Genomic DNA, 14,666 nt, shown 5'->3' on the forward strand with positions numbered 1-14,666 from the left:
AACCCTAGTCAATGATGATGACGGTGCACACCGGTGGCAGTTTACCAACGTCTATGACGGCACACATCGGTTGCTTTGGAGATCGGTAGCAGCATACAGGTGGTGGCTTAAGGAGGAATTATTTTAAGGTTTTGAAGAGTTTAGAGAATAGAGACAGTAAAGGGAATGTGGGGTGGGTGGGGAGGTGGGGTTGGGTATAAAGAGGGACCATCTTTTTTTATTTTTTAATAAATAATAATAATAATAACATAAATTTAACTAGAAAAGAAATATATAAAGGGCATTATGATCATTTCAAATGTGACACAGACTAAAATCACAATAAAATCGCATATCAGGGAGGAAGCGTGCACGTTTTAAACAAATGAGGGAAGTTCCGAGTTAATTTTTGAAAATAGGGACTAAACATGCATTTTGACACCTACACGAGGGACCATTGGTGTAATTTACCCTTTAGCTTTTTAAATTCCACTACTAGAATATAAGCCTTTAATGACACACAAAACACGACACACAGTAATCTATGATACGCAAAAGTGCGTATCCTAAAAATAATGTCATCTCTTCTAAAATTTGAAGGATTTAGGACACGCATTTTTGCGTATCCTAAAAATAACGTCATAATAAAAAAAATTAAAAACACGGAGGTTACCTATTAAATATATGTGTCGTGTAGAGACATCGTTTTATAATTATGTTACGAAACGCATGTCCATTATCCTCAATTACAAAATGGCGTCCAAGTCTAGGGCTTTTTTCAAAAATCTCATTCCACACGAACGCCCACCTCTCACTCACCTCACCTCGTCGACGATTCCAATTCCCCTCTACCTTACTCCACCTCGATCAGACTTACCACCATCTCTCTCTCTCTGTCTCTCTCTCTCTCTCTCTCTCACACACACACACACAACAGTTCCCCTCCGTGGTGCAGACCACATCTATCATTGCACCACCACCATGGTCATCGCACCTACATCTCACTACCTGCAACCTCAACACAATCAACCATCACCACCATTACTTCCCTCCACCGCCGCCCTACCATCTCCTCCATCACCACCCCCTTCTTGTTCTATGTGAAACCCTAAATTCGGTACCAACATCTAATAAGGTTTGGAGAAAAAGTTGATCCAAGAAAAATCAAAGTGAACGAATCAGAAGATGCTACTATAAATTCTTAGAAAGCTGCTCAGGTAGGTTATTTACTAATTTTTTTTCTTCAATTCTAAAGATATTTTCTATAATTTGATTTACGAAGCTTTTACTTTGTTCAATTTTGTAGTTAGATTCATTTTTATGCTCTACATATTTTTGTATCTAATTAATAAACTTAGTTGTTTAAGCTTTGAAAAATAGTAGGTTATATGCATAATTTACACGAATAGGTAAGATTGTGAACTAACGCATCTTTATACTTTAATTTGTGCAATCTATACCTCATCTTACACTTTATTCTCATATTTCTTCATAAATTTGCATTATGAATGAAAATCCATGTCAATGGCTATGTGTAATACTAGTGTGTTTACTCATAGTGCTGAAAACATATGGATTTTATGTAGATATCACTTATCTTGAAAGTGCATTGGAAAAAAGGAGCTGGTAAATTAAACTAACTAAATCCCAAATTCATAGTTCACCTCTTCTATCATCTAAAAAATTGAACAATTGAACTTAATATGCATATTATTTTCATATATTTGGTTAACAAATTATGATTTTTTTTCATAGTTTGTTTGGATGGAAGCCCGCCTGCATACCTTTGGGACATGGGATATGGTACAGGAACTGACAACTGGTTAATACACATTGAGGTTTGTTTGTTATTGTTATTAATGATTCAGATGTTATTAATGATTTCTGCATTAATATATCGTCCTTTGATGGAATGCTAGGTTTTAGAGACTTATAAGTGTAAGAAATTTAGTATGGTGTTTGGCATGACATGAGTTATGTACACTGCAACTTTTGATAAAATAATGATGTCTGTTTTATAAATTTACAAACTTTTTTTATCGAAATGTGAACTGAATTCGAAGTTTTATATGGTAAATTTAATACTTATTTACTTCCACATGTTTCCATTTATTCTTAATTTTTCAATTCCATAAACTTATTTCATCAATACACATGCAAAGCACTCATAAAATTCAAGATATTCTTGCTCCTAGGAGCTGGTTTGATCATTGCGGTGCAACTCATGGTTAGGTAATGAAGAATATACATGAGAGGACTGATTCTTCAAAAAATTCTTATACAAGTTCAACTTATTCTCCGGATCATAGAATTTGTGGTTCTTCTTCTTCCAACTGTTCTGAAGCAGGATCCAGCACCCACAAATCCCAAAAAGCATCATCATTGTGGTTAGGATTCATGGGATCTGCCTTTTCAATTTTTGACACCCAAAAGAAGGAATCCAACACTAACACTAGAAGCTCTGGTTGGACTGCAACTGTGAAGAGAGTCATGAATGGTGGCTCAATGAGGCAAATTCAAGAACGTGTTTTGTGGTACAAAACTAATGTTTCTAACTCAATAAGTGATATATGGCTTCTAGGTGTTTGCTACAAAAATTTTCTCCAAGACCCTTCTTAAGAACCTGTTCATAGCAGTGGATATGCTGCTTTTTCTCAAGATTTTTCTTCAAGAATCTTTATGACATACCGAAAAGGTTTCTTTTTTACTTTATGGTTATTGAACTTACTACATGATTATATATATATATATATATATATATATATATATATATATATATATATATATATATATATATATAATAGCTTTTCTTTCATCTAGGTTTTGTTGCTATTGGTGATTCAAAGTACACAAGTGATGTATATTGGGGTTGTATGCTTCGAAGCAGTCACATGCTTGTTGCTCGGGTATTTATTTGTTTTCATTTCCACTCAATTTTATATATACATGAACTTATTTAGATTAAAATCTCAACTTTACTTGGTTTTTCTATATTTCTTTATTAGGCATTGCTAGCACATCAACTAGGAAAATGTTGGAGAAAGCCATCACAGTAGGTGTGATATATATATATATATATATATATATATATATATATATATATATATATAATCAATTATAAAAAGTAAAACCACTGGAATACCATTTATACCCTTACTCTTTTTGCTAATAATGCAAATGTGGCCATATGAAGAAGATTACAATTCAATACTACACAATTTTGGTGATTCTGAGGACTCACCTTTCTCCATTCACAATCTCCTTCAATCTGGAGAGGGTTATACCCTTGCTCCAGGATCATGGGTGGGCCCATACGCAATGAGCCGCACATGGGAAACACTGGCACGTAAAAAAAATAGACGAAATAACCTTCAAGATAAGTCATTTCCAATGGCTATTTATGTTGTTTCTGGTGATGACGATGGGGAACGTGGTGGGGCCTCTGTTCTTTGCATTGAAGATTTTTCAACCTAATGTTCTCAATTCTCATGAAACCAAGTTGAATTTCACCTTTGCTTTTGCTAGTTCCTTTGGTTCTTGGTCTTGACAAAGTAAATCCTAGGTATGAAATGTTTCCTTAAATTTTAATTTATTCTTTTATAATTTTATATTTTTATTATTGTATTTGACTTGTTATGTAAACCAGGTATCTACCACTATTAGCAACCACATTCACATTTCCCCAATGCATATTCTACATTTATAAAGGAAGCACACAAGCATTCTTCTTATTCTATGTTTTTAATCATTTTGGATGTGTAGTTGTGACATCCCCAAATTCACGACCATTTTAAAAATTTTATTTATGCTTATTTTAAAATCAGGGTATCCTTTTTGAAGAATAATATTGTGGAATTTGTTCCCAGAAAACATGATAATGATATTATGAAAGCATTTCCAAAGAAATGTATTTTATTTAAATTAAAACATTGGGATGTCATCGCCAATATAGAAACATAAGCATAAACAGACCTTCCATTAATTTACACTAATGATCTACATCTCCTTGAATCCCTCAGCATAATGTATCTTTAATATTGCTACCTGTGATATAGTAAAATGAGTGGGTCAGGTTGGGCAACCTGGTGAGTACATAGGGTTTTCAACCCATAATAATATAGTTAATTTGTTTCTTCTCATACTTAATGTCAAACAATTAACCCGATTACCCATCCCCGCTATCTTCTTTATTCTTAAGGATCAACCATAAGAATCATCGATAGAAGTACCTGAAAAGCAAAGGTGAAATTCAACTTGTGCTTGACCTTATCAATAGAAGTACCTGAAACATTCAAATAAACTGTAACATTCAAATAAACTGTAAGCACAAGTTTAGTGAGTTTCCCAATCACACAAATCATATAATCACATAATTTCATGCTCATACATATACATAAAAGTTTGCCATGGACTCCCTCCATGGTCTTCAATGGAATGCCATGAGCTCCCCCATGATCTTATATCCTCATGACATGGGCTCCCCCCATGGTCTTCACATAAACCCATACACAGATCAAATAACATACCATTACACATTCAAATACAAAACATATCATATCAATTAATAGGTCGGCCTTGGTGCCTTCGACCCATGAGTGTGGTGAGAAGACCCACCTCAATACTGCACGGAAGCTGACTAGGTCGGGATTCCAATATCCGCTCTACACAATCCTAAATTAGAAATAATTTCCTTAATTGCAACTCAAAATGCCCCACACCCCTTAAAGGTCAAACTTGGTCAAAGACCAAGGTCAAAGGTCAAAGTCAACGTCCTGTGTTGACCCAACTCACCGAATTGTCTCTTCAACTCGTCAAGTCTCCTTATTGTCTAATCAGATCGCGAAAAATCCCATCAACTCGTCGAGTACACCAATGAACTCGCCGATTTGGCCAGGAGTCCAACCTCTTAATGCATTAAGCTGTTTCCAACGAATCCAAGGGCCCCAAACCCCAGATCTCTTCCAAAATGATGTCTAAAAGGGTATAGTTTCCAGCTTTATCCTTAAGAACCATCCAAAAGGCGTCAAACTCAAACCCTATGTTCTTTAAAGAGGGTCTTGACCCATTAAGCCCTAAAATTCCCAGAACAATGTCCCAAAACACAGATCTGATGTCCCAAGGTTGGCAAATCACGTAAAGTTTCCAACTATACGTCCATGCATGCTAGATTACACCCTAAGGCTCGTTAATGACTTAATAAGGGTCTTATTGCATAAATGAAACATAGAGACCAATAAAGTTTGCAACTTTAAGCCAAGAGAGATTATGAAGGGGTCAGCTCTAACTTATCAACCCCTGGAATCCTCATCTTCTTGGACAACTCAACCAAAACCCCAAAATCATGCTTCAACTTGAAATAAGGAGATTTAGATGAATACATGACAAGGTGACAAATTTATACCTCAGGAATCACCAAAAACAACTCTCTAAGCTCACCACACACATGCTTGCAAGATGAAACATGAATCTAGGGTTTTCTGGACAGGGAGGCTGGTAAGGAGGCCAACCAAAAGGGTTTAAGTCCGTTATATAGGGTGCAACACCCTAAAATTAGGGTTTCATCTTTAGCCGTCAACTTATCGAGTTGGGACTCCCTAACTCATCGAGTTGGATCCTTAAAATCCATGGCTAAAAAGATTTCTACACGACGAGTTGAAGCTTTCCAACTCGTTGAGTTCAAACCTAAAAACCTTAAAATATTGAGAAATGAATAATACTTGAACCAAGCGTTACAAATCTCCCCCACTTGAACCAGGCTTCGTCCTAGAAGTCCGCAGATGCAAAAAGGGCCGAATAATGCATCCTCATCTTATCCTCCGGCTCCCAGGTTCATTCGGAGCCTCTTCGGTGCTGCCCTTGCACCTTTACTAACTTCACTTCCTTGTTCCGAAGGGCTTTCGTTTCTCTATCCAGAATCGCAATGGGCTTTTCCACATAATTCAGGATCTCATCAATATGAATATCATCTAGCGATACAACCATCGACTCATCCGCCACACACTTCCGCAACTACGAAACGTGAAATGTACTATGGATCTGCCCAAGCTCCTCAGGCAAGTCCAACTGATATGCAAACTTGCCCACCCGGGCGATAATCCGAAACAGGTCAATATACCTGGGGCCCAACTTGCCCCGCCTCCTGAACTGGATAACACCCTTCCAAGGTGACACCTTCAGGAGTACCATGTCCTCGACCTGGAATTCTAGGTCCGATCTACGCCTATCCGCATAGCTCTTCTGTCTGCTCTACGCTGTTTGAAGCCGGTCGCAAACCTGCTGAATCAACTCGGTCGTCTTAGGTACCATTTCGGTACTCCCCATAACTCGATGCCCGACCTCCCCCCAGCAAACTGGAGTCCTACATCTCCGACCATAAAGCGCCTCAAACCGGGGTCGGTCAATACTAGCATGATAACTGTTGTTGTATGAGAACTCTGCTAGCGGGAGTTAAGTATCCCAACTTCCTCCGAAATCCAATACACATGCCCTCAGCATATCCTCGAGCATCTGAATCATCCGCTCACTCTGACCGTTATTCTGGGGGAGGTAAACAGTGCTGAAATGCAATTGAGTTCCTAATTCCTCATGGAACTTCCTCCAAAATCTGGAGGTGAAATGAACACCATGGTCTGAGACCACTGATACTGGCACCCTGTACCTGACTACCACCTCTCGCACATAGATATCTGCTAATTTCTCGGCTGAGATACTCTCAGAAATCGGAATAAAATGTGCACTCTTGGTCAATCTGTCCACAATAACCCAAATGGAATCCACACCCTCGCATTGTCCTAGGTAACTTTGTGATGAAATACATAGCAATCTCTTCCCATTTCCACATGGGGATAGGTAGCGGCTGAACCTTGCCGTGGGGCCTCTGATGCAGGGCCACCAATAACTCAATCTCAAGTCTCGATACATCTTCATGGCCCTCGGAAGGATAGAAAACTTGGATTTACGTGCCTCCTCTAAGATCTTTTTCCTCACACCCCCGAAAGCTGGTACCCAAACTCTGCCACACGGGGTCAATAGACCCCGACTTTCTCGAACAAAAAGTGGAATCTGCCCCCGAATCCGCTCCACCTTCCAGTTCTTCTTCTTGAGTCCCTCAACCTAAGCCTCCTTGATCATATCCAATAAAGGTGAAATCACCGTCATGTTCAGGCAAACATCTCGGATCAGAGCACTCACCGCCTTACGACTCAAGGCATAGGCCACCACATTGGCCTTCCCAGGATGGTACAAAATATCGCAATCATAATCTTTTACTACATCTAGCCATCTCCTCTGTCACATATTCACATTCTGTTGATCCATCAAATACCTCAGACTCTTATGATCAGTGAAAATGGTGCATCGGACCCCATAGGTAATCACATGCCCCATCTGCATCAAAACCGCTCCTAATCCCAAAATAGAAGCGTCACAATACACTACAAAGTCGTCCAATCCCTTGGGTAGTGCTAGAATCGGTGATTCACATAGTTTCCGCCTCAAGGTCTCGAATGACGACTGTTGATCTAGAACCCACCGAAAAGTCATGCTCTTCTTGGTCAAATGGGTCAAGGGTACGACGATCGTAGAGAAATCTTGAATAAATCTCCGATAGTACCCTGCAAGGCCCAAGAAACTCCGGATCTCGGATGCGTTCTTCGGAACCTCCCAATGCATCACCACCTCGATTTTGGCCGGATCGACCAAAATACCCTCCTGGTTGATGATGTGCCCCAAAAACTGCACCTCTCGCAACCAAAAATCACATTTGGAGAATTTGGCATACAACCTCTCCATCCTCACTGTCTCTAACACTTCCGTTAAATGCTGCTCGTGCTGCTCCTTGGTCTTGGAATAGACAAAAATGTCATCAATGAAAACAATCACAGACCGATCCAACATCGGTCTACAAACCCGATTCATGAGATCTATGAATGCCGCAGGAGCATTGGTGAGCCCAAATGGCATCACCACAAACTCAAAATGACCATAGCGAGTCCTAAAGGCCGTCTTCGGTATTTCCTCATGCCTAATCCTCACCTGATGATACCTGGACCGAAGATCAATCTTGGAAAACCAAGATGCGACCTGAAGCTGATCGAACAAGTCATCAATCCTCAGAAGCAGATAACGGTTTTTCACCGTTAGCTTGTTCAGTTCCCGATAATCGATATACATCCTATCTGACCCATCCTTCTTTTTCACGAATAGGATCGGTGCTCCCCACGGGGAACTGCTCGGACGAATAAATCCTCGGTCTAACAGCTCCTGCAGCTGCGTAGACAACTCCTGCATCTCGGGTGGAGCTAAACGGTATGGTGCCTTGGCTATCGGGGCCACACCAGGCACTATATCAATACATAACTCCACCTGTCTCTCTGGAGGTACCCCTAACAACTCCTCAGGAAATACGTCGGGAAACTCTCGCACAATCGGAACACTGCTCAAATCTGGCGTAGCCTCAACCCTCGTATCTGAAGCATAAGCCAAGGACCCAGAACAAACCTGCTGAAGAAGCCTCCCAGCCCTCGCATCCGAATAGAGAGGTGGCCCATGCATGGCTCTCTCTCCATGAATAACCAGCTCTCCCCCACTTGGGGTCCGAACTCTCACCAGCTGATGCTCGCATTCTATTATGGCCCCATTGGGCCCTAACCAATCCATCTCGATGATCACCTTCAATCCCCGTAAAGGAATCAGAACCAAATCGATAGGAAACCTCTCCCCGAACACATTCATAATGCTCCTCCGAAATATCCTCGCAACACTCATGGTGCGGTCATCCGCAATCTCCACCTCAAGTGGGGAATCCAAGGTCCCCGAAGCATCCCGAAACTTCTTGCTGAGTGCAAGGGATACGAATGATGGGGTAGCCCCCGAATCAAAAAGAACATGGGCCGACAAACCATTGACCAGAAAGGTCCCTATACAAAATCATAACAGTATAAGCATAACAATAAAATAAATAAGACAGAATAGAGCACATGCGAGTCACGACGTGTGGCGCTGCTCGGGCCTCCTTCGTAGTCAGCTGAAATGCGCGACTCTTCACCGCAGGAGCCTCCGCTTTGATCGGGCGGCCATTTGTAATCCTCATTGTGGTAGGCGCAGGCGCCACCACAACTCCTCCTCCCTTAACCAACCTCGCACAGTCGGCGTTCTTATGACCGCTCTGGTTGCAGTGAAAGCAAATCAAGCCCTTCTTGGGGAAATCTCGACTCATGTGACCCGGCTGGCCACATGCATAACATCCAGAGCCCGCTGGTCGGCAGGCTCCACTATGCGGCTTACCGCACTTGGCACAACGACCACGGCCCTGCTGGCCCCTGCTGGGAAGATCGGAGGTCTTAGGCTTCTTAGCCTGACCTACTGCTACCTGAACCTGCTCCGGCATCCACTTCGTGTGGAGCTCTAACTCAATCTCCCGCTCCCGGGCGTTCTCTACCATCTCATTCAGGGTCTTGCACCCCTAAAAACTCACAAACTCGCGAATATCATCTCTCAACATGGAATGATACCTAGTCTTCTTCATCTCCTCATCCGCAATGTACTGCGGAACCAAAAGTGCCCTCTCTCGAAACTTGGCGGTGATCTCCTCCACAGTCTCAGTAGTCTGCTGTAAATCCTGGAACTCTCTCACCAAATGACGCACCTCAATAGATGGTGCAAACTCCTGATCAAACCTCCTCACAAACTCCTCCCAAGTCATCTCGGCCACCCCTGCTGATCCCACCACACGGGTCACCTCCTTCTATCAGTCTCATGCTCGATCCCTCAACATACACGATGCGAACCCCACCTTTGCCGCATCTGGGTAACAAATCGTGCATTGAGCATTCACCATGTCTACCACCCAGCGTCGGCTAGTGATGGGATCCCGGACCCCGAAGAACTCAACCGCACTATACGCCTTGAACTCCCTGAACGAGGGAGCTCGGGCCCCTATCTGGCCAACAATAATATCGACTTGGAAGGATCTGATCCTCTCCTCCATGATCTCCATGATACCCTCCTTGACGGCACTGAAAATCATTGGGGTAGCGTCAAGGATGCCACGAGTAACCTCGGCTGCGATAAGATTTCGCAACCTCTCATCCATGGGCTCTGCACCGGAGCCCGAACCTGATCCTGATCCTGATCCTGAACCTTGCGTGATCATCACCATCCTCAACTGAAAATATCACAAATAACCAAGATAAGGAATTCGAAAGGGATTCCTCCTCACCGGACTTCTAAGAACTACCAGGTCTGTCATTGCTTCGGGTACAGGTCATGTGCTTTCAGTAGTACGGGCCCAATACTACCTTCCACACCTACCTGTACCTTTCCGAAGGCCATACCTGATACCCCTAAATCACCCAATCACAATCATAACTTATAAACACAACACTAAATCTGATCCTAGACTACCCTAGGATTCTCAACCCTCACCACACCAGAAATCCGGATTAATCATAGCAGGTTGCCCTATGCATGTAAGTTATACACAAAGAGAATCACAAAGACTGTCAAATAAAGCTTCTACCTAAACCACAACCAAACAAGGAACATGAATAAGGCAGACTCCCTCATTCTAGGACTATGCAATCCTAAACATGTACAATTTTGATAGCATACACTTAGAAAATAATCCATACAAACATATTTCCATATATACTATAGCACAACTAAAACATTGGGAATACTTACTTGAGCTCGGCTGATTACGTGCATTGCATTCTCCCCTTTTTCTTACAAAATTGTTTTCAAGAAATTCAACTTTGTTTTCTTTTTGAAAAAGTAATTGTTACCATTCCCTCAGTTTGAGTTATGACACACCCAGAAGTGTGTCTGAATCTTTCAAACTAAGGCTCTGATACCAACTTGTAACAACCCAATTTTCATAAAATTTATAAACTTTTAATTTCATCACATTAACCATAGAAAATACAAAAAGCCCAATACATATCCATGTTATTTTAAAAATCAGAGTCCAAAGAGCTAAATGTGAAAACACCGAAGAATGCATGCCTCGTCATCAAGCCAGGCCATTGACCTTATCAATAGAAGTACCTGAAACATTCAAATAAACTGTAAGCACAAGCTTAGTGCGTTTCCCAATCACATAAATCATATAATCAGATAATGTCATGCTTATACATATACATACAAGTTTTCCATGGACTTCCTCCATGGTCTTCAATGGAATGCCATGGGCTCCCCCCATGGTCTTATATCCTCAAGCCATGGGCTCCCCCCATGGTCGTGCCAAGTACCATGGGCTCCTCCATGGTCTTCAAATAAACCCACACACAGATCAAATAACATACCATTACACATTTAAATACAAAACATATCATATCAATTAATGGGTTGGCCTTGGTGCCTTCGACCCATGAGTGTGGTGAGAAGACTCACCTCAATACTGCACAGAAGCTGACCAGGTCGGGATTCTAATATCCGATCTACACAACCCTAAAACAAAAACAATTTCCTTAATTGCAACTCAAAATGCCCCAAAACCCTTAAAGGTCAAACTTGGTTAAAGACCAAGGTCAAAGGTCAAATTCAACGTCCTGAGTTGACCCAACTCGCCGAGTTGTCTCTTCAACTCGTGGTGTCTCCCTATTGTCTGATCAAATCGCGAAAAATCCCATCAAGTCGTCGAGTTCACCAATGAACTCGCTGAGTTGGCCAGGAATCCAACCTATTAATGCATTAAGCTGTTTCCAACGGATCGAAGGGCCCCAAACCTCATATCTCCTCCAAAATGATGTCTAAAAGGGTAAAGTTTCCAGCTTTACCCTCAAGAACCATCAAAAAGGAGTCAAACTCAAACCCTAGGTTCTTTAAAGAGGCTCTTGACCGATTAAGCCCTAAAACTCCCACAACAACGTCCCAAAACAAAAATCTGATGTCCCAAGGTTGGCAAATCACGTAAAGTTTCCAACTTTACGTCCATTCATGCTAGAACACACCCTAAGGCTCATTAATGACTTAATTAGGGTCTTATTTCATAAATGGGACATAGGGACCAATAAAGTTTGCAACTTTAAGCCAAGAGAGATCATGAAGGGGTCAGCTCTAACTTATCAACCCCTGGAATCCTGATCTTCTTGGACAACTCAACCAAAACCCCTAAATCATGCTTAAACTTCAAATAAGGAGATCTAGATGAATACATGACAAGGTGATGATTTTATACCTCAGAAATGTTGCCTTTGAAGAAGAGTTTCTAGATCTAAGGTCCTTCCTCCAAGCTAGATGCTTCCCACTTCCAAGATCCTTTCAAGAATCACCAAAAACAACTCCCTAAGATCACCACACACAAGCTTGCAAGATGAAACACGAATCTAGGGTTTTTTGGACAGGGAGGCTGGTTAGGAGGCCAGCTAAAAGGGTTGAAGTCCTTTATATAGGGTGAAACACCCTAAAATTAGGGTTTCATCTTTAGCCGTCAACTTGTCGAGTTGGGACTCCCTAACTCGTCGAGTTAGATCCTTAAAATCCGCGGCCAAAAAGATTTCTACAAGACGACCCAACTCGTCGAGTTCAAACCAAAAAACCTTAAAATATTGAGAAATGAATAATACCTGGACCAAGTGTTACAAAGATGAAAGTAACTATACACTCACTTGTTAAAGTGATGACTCGAAATTCGGGTAGCGCTTCCCTTCTAACAATTGTCTTTTCCTTTGACGAAACCTGGTAATATTATCACTAAGTTTTAGTCTAATATTTATTGCTACTAATTATTAGTCTAGATTCATCATTAACTCAAAGTCTACTTACATGATCTATCAAGTAAGGAACAATCAGGTAGGATCATATCGGAGGTAGGGTCCATTTGGTATATGAAGTATACTGTTTTGAAACTCACTTTAAACACCTCACTAAATCATAGCATAGACATCATCCCCGTAAGTAGATCAATCAGTATAATGACTTGGAATCACTGATAAATCTTGTTTATAGGTTCATAATAACGATAATGAACTTAAACATAAGTTATACTTAAATTATGGTTAGCATAACTCACTTACAAGGGGGTTTAGCGATGAACCCGACTCTACACGGGCAGAACTTCTGAGTCGAACGCTCTTCTTCTTGGGGCCTTCTACACTCCGGGGCTCGCTTCTAACACCTAGGAGGTGCTAGGGAAAATCTTAGAGGATTTGGGGGTGTTTGAGAGAGAATGGGTTAGAAATGTGTGAGAAAATGAGTGATTTGCGCCTTCTATTTATAGGCTGGAAATCTCCCGAATGCGGGGTGTTCAAGAGTTGAACGCAGGCGTTCGCATGCCACGTGTTGCCATCTTGTTCCAAGCCGTGGGGAACAAGGTGCGGCTCAGATTGTGCCACGTGTCACTTGCAGGTTTAACCCAAAATTACTTATCTTCTAAAATCCGTAACTTTCGCATACGAGCTTCGTTTTGACGTTCTTTATATCCACGCATAGGTAGCGACGTGATCTACAAGTTTCGTTTAGATTCCGTCGGCTAATTTTGACTTTATTTTTAAATTTATATTTTAACAGGCTTAGACAGTTAAAGTCCATTTAAATTTATAACTTTGTCATCCGATGTCTATTTTCGATTGTCTTTATATCGTTTGAGCTCATATTAATGAGATCTTCAATTCTCGTTTAGGTTGTATCAACTAAAAATTGACTGATCTAAAATTCGATTAGGGCTTTTTGTGATTTTTATCAATTGATGGATTTTGGTTAATTTTTGTGAAATGGATGAGTAATTTAGCTATCTATACTACCTATTTTACTTTTCAGATGCTTAATTTCAAGTATATTTCATCCATTGATCCTCATTTTGAAATTTTTAAAATTAAAAAAAAAATTCTAAACTTTTAACTAAATCCTAAAATTTGTGATGTTTTATACGAAATTGATTACTTATTTATGTTCTAGAAGCCTATTTGAACATCCCTATATATTTATTGTGTTGAAAAGTGGATGAAACTGCGGTTTCCAAACGTACTGCTCTTCGTGTTCTTAGAGCAGGCCGTGCAAATGCATGTGTGTCGCGTGCACTGGCACGCAGCATACCACTTTGCGCGTATGCTCCATTTAAACACCCTTTGCAATATTTAACTAATCTAGCTCACTCATAACTGTATTCTTTCTATTTTTCTACAGATATGTCAAGATGAGGTCGACAAGTTGCGGGTCAGTTACCTCATAACTGGCCATCACATTTATTCCTATAGTTCACCGATGATCTACCTTATCGGAGTTCCTTCGTCTCTCACATGATTGCTCTTCTGTCTAAGAATACCAGTATTCCCCACACTTTTTCCTGGAGAGTGGAGGACGAGACTGGGTTGACAACTCGTCTGGAGCCATTCCTTACCTGAGTCTTGCAGAATGATAGTGGTCTTGAGCTTTTTGTCTGCCACAAATGGCGGCGGGTTGTTGGGGTTCAGGAGGTGGTCAAAAAAGAGCTTTGCTGGGAGTTCTTTTTGATAGTCCGCTTCGACAAGGAGTCGATGAGTTGGGAGGATAGATTAGTCTTTAATTTTTTCCTGGGAGGCGTATCCTGTCCCTACAGCCTGATCGAGCTGGGGAGACAGTTAGTGAATACAATGGAGGATAATGTGCGTCCTTATTTTTATGCCTATCTTGAAAGCTGTATTATTGAGCCACCACAAGAATACAGCTACATGCAGGTCTGGAGTCACCTTAGGGGACCTATGTGTCTA

The 14,666-nt window shown here is 41.1% G+C and overlaps 1 pseudogene; it reads left to right on the top strand.

The window, feature by feature from the left end:
- Positions 1-2,214: 2,214 nt before the first annotated feature.
- Positions 2,215-3,747, top strand: LOC145104629 (cysteine protease ATG4-like; annotated as a pseudogene).
- The last annotated feature ends 10,919 nt before the right edge of the window (positions 3,748-14,666 follow it).

The sequence above is a fragment of the Lactuca virosa genome, chromosome 4 (assembly GCF_052849685.1).
Source record: "Lactuca virosa cultivar CGN04683 chromosome 4, Lactuca_virosa_CGN04683_v6, whole genome shotgun sequence".
Lineage (NCBI taxonomy): Eukaryota > Viridiplantae > Streptophyta > Magnoliopsida > Asterales > Asteraceae > Lactuca > Lactuca virosa.